Source organism: Echinops telfairi, unplaced genomic scaffold (genome assembly GCF_000313985.2).
Source record: "Echinops telfairi isolate 266 unplaced genomic scaffold, ASM31398v2 ScPeMD7_27;HRSCAF=92, whole genome shotgun sequence".
Classification (NCBI taxonomy): domain Eukaryota; kingdom Metazoa; phylum Chordata; class Mammalia; order Afrosoricida; family Tenrecidae; genus Echinops; species Echinops telfairi.
Window position 1 is genome coordinate 3,874,816 of NW_022103924.1, and position 8,571 is coordinate 3,883,386.

Genomic DNA, 8,571 nt, shown 5'->3' on the forward strand with positions numbered 1-8,571 from the left:
TAAGAGCCCCCAATAAAATGACTTAAAAACAAACAAACAAAACAACAAGTATGGAAGTGTGAAAACTACTTAAAAAAAGAAAGAAAGAAAGAAACCAAAGTTGACCAATGGTAATCATGAAAGAAAAAGGAAGAGTTTTTGCTTAGGGGACATTGAGTTTATGTTAACGGTGGTGGAATAATTTGGAAAAGGATATCAATAATGGTTGTACAACATAAAGAGTATAATCAATGGCACTGAATTATACATGTAGAAATTGTGGAATTGGAGAATGTTTTGTTGTGTATATTTTCGCCACAATTAAAAATATGTTACACTAATGACAATGAGTACAAGGAAGAAGAAAATGTTCTACAATTGATTGTGGTAAACATTGTATAGCTCTTCTTGATATGATTGAACTATTGAGGTGTATGATATATGGATGAAGTGCCAATAAAATAGGTGGTGATTTTTTTAAAGTAATGCTATAAAATTATAAAAACCTTCATTAAAGATAGATAAACCCCTTGGGGCCAACAACAATAAGAATAAAGATACCATGAGGATAAGGGGAAAGTGGAGGGAGAAAGGGGAAAACAAACAAACAAACCTTCATTAAAAAAAAATCAAAATACAAAGCTACTGTCTCTTGGCTTATCCTCCGTCTCTGTCTATCTGCTCGGGAAAGCAGTGTGCACATAACGCTGACTCTTCCCGATAGAATTCTGTGCCCTTCAATTCATCCCACATAAAAATGTCAGTTTGGGCACCCTTGAGGAACTCAAATTGTGCTCCTTTTAAATGTTCTTTTAGTTTGGGAACAAAAAGAGGTCTGAAAGGGTAATATCAGGGCTGTCAGGTGAATGGGGTAAAGTTTCTCAACTAAATTCTCACCGACAGACCTTGCTGCTCTTGGAAGAGTGAGCAGGTGACAGAAACAAATTCCTCAGTACAACTTTCTAGCTGGTCTTTTTTGTTGTTTTTTTCCTCTCTGATGCCATTTTTCAGTTTCTTAAAACTTCTTCACAATAAGTTCCCATGATTTCCTCGTGTCCTTTTATAAAAAAATGCATTTCAGATTACCCCTTTGGAATCACCGAAAGTAGTTACATGGCCTTCTGAGCTGTTTTCAATTGAGCGGCCAAGAAGAGGCCCCTAAAGCCTCCTTTATGATTGGATATCGCTCTCTGGGCGGTACCGAAAAATCTAAGACTCATTCCCAGGTACAATTTGTTCCATAAAATTGCCATTCACTTAGATTTTGCTTAAAAGACCGATGGGAAAACAACAACAACAACAACAACAACAGTTCTTTGTGTTAGCTTATCTTCATGCAATGTATTTAATACCCATTGAGCCAAACGCCAGCTGAGGACAAGATGTTTGTTTAAAATTGAAACTGCTAAGACTTGGCAGATCCCAACTTGAGTAGCCGTAGCAGCAATGGCTTTTTACATTCTTCTGCTAGTTTCTGGATTTGGGCCACAGTTTCTTCCTTCCCTTGGTTCATCTTTGATGTCTTCTTAACCTTCTTCAAACCATCTGACCCATCTAAAAAGTGTTCTCTCTTCTATGGGGCAGCATTCCCATAAACTTGTTGCAAAGTGTCAATGCTTTTATGAAGATGTTCATTTGGGTTTTGTTGATATTAGTCTTGTCCTCAAATTCATTTTCCATAACATAAAAGTATCCCTATTTTTTGATGGTGCCCTAACTAGACTAAGACAAGTGTACAACTCATTGCCATTGAGTCACTTCTGCCTTAAAGGGACACTACAGGACAGAGTAGAACTGCCCCTCTGGGTTTCCAATACTGTAAATCTTCACAGGAGTAGAAAGCCTTACCTGTCTCCTGTAGAGTGGCTGGTGGATTTGAACTGCTGACCTTGTGATTAACAGCCGAACATGGAACCCACTACACCACCAGGGCTCTTCAGACAAATGTACAAATGGACTTTAAAAAGTTTATGAAAATGGAATGAAAAGATAAAGGAATTTTGCTATCAGCTTTTAAAAGTCCCTCGCATTACTGAACTAATTTGTCAGCAACCATCCACTGGTTGCAGAGACGTGTTTAAACACATTTTGTTTGGGATAAACCCATGCATATGTGAACTGGAACCCAAGTAGGAATACCTTATGACTTACCCCGGATACTATATATTAAGTGGTCATTTGACTACATAACATTAGATATAAGCTGTGCCTAACTGTTCTGACTTACATACAAATTCTGCTTAAAGGCAGATTTAGGAATGGAGCTGGTTCGTCCTCCAGAGACTGCCTGTACTTAACTATAAAGATGACCCTCTCTGCTTGCCCCCACTCTTTTCTTTAGAATGAATAACATTATTGCCCTTTTTTTTTCATTCTTCTTCTTCATGGAAGCGATTTTCCATGCCTTTAATCATTTTTGCTGAGCTCCTCTGGACTTTATCCAAGTTTCCATGCCGTGCTTAAATGGCAGGGTCCCAAAGTGAAGACAATGTTTTAACAAAGGCCTTTAGAAGTTAAATATAATACAAAGACTCCCATGTGGTTAAAGAAGGTTCTACTGCAGCCTAACAAAATTAATAAACTCTTAACAGTTTATCTAAGTGCCTCTAACGAGAGCATTTACTAAAATGCTCACCCAGCATGGGCTGGAGAGTGTGTGGGACTAAAGCTAGAAGGGAGAATGTTCCCCTATAATTTAGCCCACATGAACAGTGATCAAAAGTTCAGTGACCAATATTTCAGCCAAATTTCTGGGACCCAGATGAACACTCTAGGCAAATGAAAGCTTGTGGCCTATAAGGCCCTGTAAAAGTTACATTTATGTGGATTAAAATTGGTGATCTTAGGAAGGTTTGAAGTTGAAAGGGGTTTGGGAATGGCAAGGGGGACCAGATGTGGGTGTAAGCAAAAGCACCACTGCGGCTGGCACTTCAGAGCACCTTTGTTGGCAAACTGAGCTTGGAGCCAGAGATGTGGCAGCCAAAAACATAAGGCCACCCTCTGATGACTACAGATGGCACCTCAGAAGCATGAGCACTGGGCAGGGTTAAGAAAATGTAACCGATGAAACACACAATATTCTTATTGCTCCTTGAGGCTTCCTCATCCCCCACCACCCTCACCCCTGTGATACCTCTCACTCCGGACTAGACTGGAGCAGGTGCACAGGTGTAGATAAGAGCTCACTACACATGCAACCCAGGAGTAGGATTGGGAATAGCAATACCAGAAGGGTAGGGGGAAGGGGCAGGTAAGGGGAGGAAGGGGGAACCGATCACAATTATCGACACACAACCACTCATCTCCCTCCAGGGGAAAGGACAATGGAAACCATAATGGAAGAGAGACAGTGGTCAGTGAGAGATATGAAAATAATATTAATTTATAATCTATCAAGGGATCATAAGGGTGGGGGAGGGAAAAGGGGGGTGGGTGGCTAGAGGAGCTCATACCAAGGGCTCAACAGAAAGTAACTGTCTAGAAAAGAATGATGGCAACATATGTACAAATATGCCTGATACAATTGATGTATGGATTGTAATAAGCAATTGAAGAGCCCTCAATAAAATGATCAAAAAAGAAAAAGAAAATGTAACCTATTATTGTGTCAGCAATACCTTTTTTGACAGACAAACCTGCTGATAATGAAGGAAAAACTTAGTCATAGCCCCTTAGGAGGGGCATGGAGGCACACACTGACTCCCCTGAAGCAGCACCCTTGACTCTATCCATCCTAACCCATCTGATTGTTCCGGGCACTCTGGCCACTCTCTTTTTCAGTCACTTGCCTCCCCAAACCAAACCCAGTACCCGCCAGTCAATTCTGACCCATACAATCCTATATAAGGTTTCTGAGGCTATAAATCTTTATGGGAGCAGTGAGCCTCATTATTCTCCCTTGGAGGGGCTGTTGAGTTTGACCCTCCAGCCTGTCAGCGGACCACTTTAGCAGTATTTTCCAGTGTGTTCTTCGTCCCATGTTAAGCAAGGTGCATATCTGGGTGAGGGAGGCTAGCAGCCTGGAACTCTGTATCTTTTAGGAATATGGCTATAAGAGCAAAATAATGAACTTCTTTCTGTGCTTTCCTCCAGTCTTCCCAAGGCATGCATTTTTCAATTGATATGCTTCCCTAAAATATCGATCAATTCTGAGTCATTAAGCAAGGAGCCGAGCATTTCTTGACCATAAAGAATTTGAGAACCCCCACAACAAAATCTTCATTCTACAGATAAGGCCTTGTCCAAAGAGACATATGCAGCCAATACCAATGGCAAAAAACAGTGCCCCCAATTTCTGTTTTCCTGTTCTAACATGAACTTTCTGTTCCAACATAACACATGCAACAGTGGTTCTATTATGGTAGTGGGTCTCCAGGTGAGACGGTAGATCAGTCTCACACGAGACAGGAATGGCACAAACAGAGTTGGTTTAAAAGTACCCAGCTGAGCTGTTAAATCACCTCTCTAAGAGTCAGGCTTTGACGGGATTCTAAGTATTGCTACTCACTAGATATTTGACCATGAGCAAGGTATTCTCCGAACCTCATTATACTTATCTGCAACATGGAAATCATGGCCGAGATTTCAAATAGGCTTGTCCTCAGTACTAAAGAGAGAATATCTAGATTAAGATCCAATGAATACTGTCAACTCAGGATATGTTGCAATAAAAACAACTCTAACGTCCCACCGCCCGGCCCCACCCCCACACACAAAAAGTTTATTCCTTGCTCAGACACAGTCTACTGTAAATTCAAGTGACTCTTCAAGGGCTCTCAGAATTTCAGGCTGCCCACAGTCATAATGTAATGCCTGTTCAAAGAGCAGAGAGGCAGAGGGGGAGCGGGGGAGAGGGTTTCCTACAGTGATTAAATACTCCTGCATGAAAGTAATTTCTGCTCATGCCTCTCTTCTCCCAATAGTGCATACTGAAAATGCCTAAATCCCAGTGGACAAGCTAGGACAGTGGTCCTCAAACTTCCTCATGCTGCGACCCTTTCATACAGTTCCTCACGTGGTGGTGACACCCCAACCATAACATTATTTTCGTTGTTATTTCATAACTGTAATTTTGCTACTGTTAGGAATTGGGCGACCCCTGTGAAAGGGTCGGTCGACCCCCAAAGGGGTCATGGCTCACAGGTTGAGCCTAGCTCTGGGAAGACACTAAAGTAAGCAAATTACTAAACAAGAAGGGGCAATTACCTCCTCTTTCCCAATCAGCAAATTCAGGCACTATCACGTGCCTGCCTTAAGAGAGAAGGCACGGTGGCGTCCTTCCCGAAACTCACCACTCCCTATGGTCACTGCAGCAAGCAAGCTAACACTGAAGGGATTTCTACTAAGACTACATATTTTTCCTTTTCAGGGATGAACTAACCATGTGTACCATGCTCCTGGGCTTTCTCCACCAGAAGTAACTTCCTATAAATAGGGAAACTGACCAAATGGAGCTGCTTCTAAAAGTCCCAAGGATGAACCATGATGCAATGCCGCACAATTTCAGCATCCTTTGGTGCCTCTATGTGCATTCCCTTCTCCTGGATTTTTGGTTCCCAAAGCAAGAAATAACTTGTTATGGATTAGAATTATGTGCCCCACCCTCCTCAACAAATAGGCATTGAAATCTTAACTCTTGTACCTGTAAACTGACCCTGTTTGGCAACAGGGACCTTTTTGTAATGCATATGAGATCGCGAAAAAAGTGTGGTGGGTCCTAAACCTAATCATTTCTGAGTCATGGAAAGAGTCAATTAGACACAGAGACATGCAAAAAGGGAAGAGAAAGGCAGATGCTGGAGACAGATGCATCTACAAACCTCAAGAAACTCAAACTTACTGCTATCAAGTCAATTCTGACCCAGTCACCCAAAAGGAGAGAGTAGAACTGCCCCTGGAGGTTTCTGAGGCTGCCAGTCTTTAGGGGGATAGAAAGTCTCATCTTTCTCGTGAAGAGTGGCTGGTGGTTTTTAACTGCCGTCCTTGTGATTAACAGTCCAGTAGATAACCCACTATGTCAATTGCTGGCAGCTACTAGGAGCTGAAATAGACATGAAAGGACCTACCTGCCCCTAGGGCCAGGTCCTGAATTCAGACTTCTAACCTCCACAACTGCAAGGAGCTACCTACATGTGACATTTGTAGTACAGCAGCACAGGTAACACAGGCACAAGAGCCTATCCTAATTTTTAGAGCTTCAGTCCATTATAAAGAAGAACTTGCTACTGAATTGAAAGTTTACAGCATCCTTCCCAGCAAGATTCCCTTAACCTATGGTCCTTATGAAAACATCATGGTATGCTATGCTTCAAAGGAGGCTGACCGATTCCATGGAAGGAAGGCTGGCCGTGCATATGCCGTGCTAACCGCAGTCACTGGAACCAAAAGAGCTGGGTGGATACCAAGCAATCCATCAGACTAGATGCTTCTTTTTCAAAAGTTATGCTTTCTTTCAAAGGGAACCTGAAAAGTGAAAAGGTATGTGTGTGGGTAGGGGATGGTGGGCAGGGGAGGTGAGGCAGGGACAGAGGTGTTTAATCTGAGGATTCTTCTAACATAACCAAACACACATAAACATATTTCACCTGTTAGTCATTGAGTTCCCAGGGCAGAGGCATATTAGCAGTGTTCCCTCACTGAAGGAAGTGTCATTGACCACAGCTCCTACAACTTCCTCGCAAGAAGCTGGCACAGCATCTACCTGGACTGGCAACATTGACTCCTTTGCTTAAAATTTGCTTATGAGATTTGAAAGTGTGACTTCCTGTGTGAGGTATCTCTATGAATAGCCTGTGCAGAGAGGGAATGAGGGGTTTATGTTTGAATCTTCATCCCTTTATTTATGTATGCCTATTAATTTCAGTGAATACAATCCAAGCATTATAAAGAATATATATATATATATTTCATCTGTGTGGGACAAAAACTGGTGGCTTGTGGCTCAAGATGGAACTGTACTCGCATAGACTCCTCATGCCGACAATGTCTGGAGTGCTGGGCCATTGGGAAAATTGATGATGATGATAATAGTGCAATCGACTTATCCACCAGGGGGGTGATTGACAATGCTGTACTTCTTTGTTTATATGGGTTTCTGCCTTCCTACGTGTAGCTTGCTTTTTTTCCCTTCTTTCTTTCTTTTTTTCTGGGTGTGTGTATTTTGTTTGTTGGGGTGCTGGCTGGCTCATGGCTGCTATTGATGCAGTTGGTCTTATAGGGCTGTGATTTTGTCATACTATGACCGCCAAAGTAAACCTGAGATATGCAAACCCCACAGATAAGCAGATGGAGTCTGGGCTCCTACATAACGCCAGCCCCAATTCAAGACCACTGAGTTCTGATAACACAGCCTTGCTCCACACTCACCTTCACGGAAGGATCACTGAACATAAGGGTGCTACAGCAAAGTGTGGTGAAGAAAGTGGCTGGTGCGTGGCTACCAATCAGAATAGTGTCTGAGGTCTTCAAGGCTTGTATTCAAACAGCAGCCATTAAGCAAGGAGTCAACTAGGTCTGCTCGGAAGAAGCATGCCAGCTTGTGTGATCGAAAGAAGACAATTACAAAATTTGAATATGGTGACGGGGAAAGTATCAGAGTTAAAATTATTAATATCCAATTTGTAGAAGACTATGGAAGGCAGTGGGAGCCCAAAATCCATCTACAGAGTATCTAGTCAGACTGAGCCACTGGCAGATCCACTCTACCCACAGGCAAGAGTCCAGAACAGCCTTATAAACTGGCAGAAACCATTGTAACCTTGATTATATTGGATTGAACTCGACGCTTGGCCAGTTGACTTCTCTATAGAACCGACCTAAATATGGTCTAGGTGCAGGTATCCCTTACTTGTTCCACGACAGACATTTCTTACCTGACTTTTTGAGTATTGATGAGGTTCTTATTTTTTCTTACTCATTATTTGTATTTTTGTCTTTATATAATTTTATCCTTACCACATTATTTTGCTTTTTGCCTTTCACTGTTTCTCTTGGGTTTCCCAGTTTGTGAAGCACAGGAGGAGTGGATGCATAGAGAGAATACTGACACAAGGGCTAATAGAGGATGTAGAGATGGGGGGTGGGCAATAGGGAGGAAGAGAGGATTTCGGGAGTCAACAATGAAGACAGGAGGGGCAGGGAGCACTAGAACTGCTTGTGATTGCACAACTCATTTTAAAGCGATTTAACCAGGAGGGAGGGTTTAACCATGAGGAAGGGAATGTTCTAAAATTGATGCGGTAATGATTGTACAATTCTCCTTGATATGACTGAACGATTAAACGACTGAGTTGTATAATAGGTAAATTATGTGCCAATGAAACTGTTACACCTGGAAAGTGCTGCCACCTGTGTCTGGCTAAAAGTCAGCAAGTAAAAAATGGTAGTGTCATTTTGAAGGTTTAAAATGACCACTGAAAGCCTATATGGACCTCCACCTCAATCCATGATCTAACAACTCATTTTCTTCTTCTTCTTCTTTTTTTAAATCATGTTATTAGGGGCTCATACAACTCTTATCACAATCCATACACACATCAATTGTGTAAAGCGCATTTGTACATTTAAAGGCATTGTTTCAGCCAAGATGTCGAT

General features: G+C 41.9%; 1 protein-coding gene across 1 annotated transcript in view; it reads right to left on the bottom strand.

The window, feature by feature from the left end:
* The window catches only part of AOPEP (aminopeptidase O (putative)), a 537,030-nt gene that overhangs the window by 430,980 nt on the left and 97,479 nt on the right, over nucleotides 1–8,571 (bottom strand). The gene's annotated exons all lie outside the window — the stretch shown is intronic.